This window comes from Austrofundulus limnaeus, unplaced genomic scaffold (genome assembly GCF_001266775.1).
Source record: "Austrofundulus limnaeus strain Quisiro unplaced genomic scaffold, Austrofundulus_limnaeus-1.0 Scaffold227, whole genome shotgun sequence".
NCBI lineage: Eukaryota > Metazoa > Chordata > Actinopteri > Cyprinodontiformes > Rivulidae > Austrofundulus > Austrofundulus limnaeus.
Genome location: NW_013952629.1, coordinates 193,189 through 194,246, shown reverse-complemented (window position 1 = coordinate 194,246; position 1,058 = coordinate 193,189).

The following is a 1,058-nucleotide window of genomic DNA, read 5'->3' as shown; positions in this document are numbered from 1 at the left end:
ATTAATTATCTGATGAACGTGACATGCTCTTGCTCTCTGTAAATAAAGCAAAGCCACTTCCTCGTCCGACATTAAACAGAGCCCGACAGAGGAGGGAGGGGCGGGGAGGCTATTGCCGTGCAGCGCTTCAAGAGCTGTCCTGTGTCTGACCTCAAAGTGCACAAGCGACCAACTTGAGCGTTGGCTGCGATTTTGAAGCTGAAATCACGCTCGGTGTGAACACAGCATAAAGGGGACCAATTGTGGTTTCTTGAACAAGTTAGGATATATCTGTGGACTGTACAAAACATGCTCGTTAGATTTAATACACAAAATCTTTTTCAGATAATGAACATTCACCTGGTCAGTTCTGTCTGTTCTGAGCTCCTTTCAGAACGAACTGTTTATGCAAATAGGCTGCTGTAAAAAAATAACACGCAGCCGTGATCGACGACCGTGGAGGCGAGCACCTTCCAGACCCTGCAGCCTGGAGATACCCATGTCATAGCGCTCGACTCATGACATGCTGCAGCACAGATCACTTCTGTTTGGCCTCGGGAAGCAGTGCTGGATGTACGTTGGCCTCTGACTTGTCTGACTTCGGTCGGACACTCTAGTTCAGGGGTGCCCAAACATTTTCCCTGAGAGGGCTGAAATTAAAATCAATCTGAGAGCCGCTTGCCAAATGCAATAATAGAAGCAATGCAAATACTTCTTAAGTAAAGTTGTTTTATTTTGTATGATTAAGCTAGCAGCCAGTGTGGTTGCCCACATTTTTTTCAGCCCATGGACATGGATAGCAGGCAGCAAAGGCTCATTGGACTTCACATAATTTAAAATTTGAGTATATGGGGTCTTAAAGGCGCAGTGTGTAGGATTTGTTGTTTTCAGCGACATCTAGTGGTTGAGTGGTTGAATCATCCTCCCTGGTCCTTCCCCCACCCCCCACTTCTAAACGCAAAGGAGTTGCTACGGTGTCTCTCAGGGGTCAAAAACCTTTGATAATTCCAACCGCGATGTCTACCAGCAGCTTCAGGGCTAGTGATGTTTCAAGTGGTAAGTATAAGTGGTATAAGTAT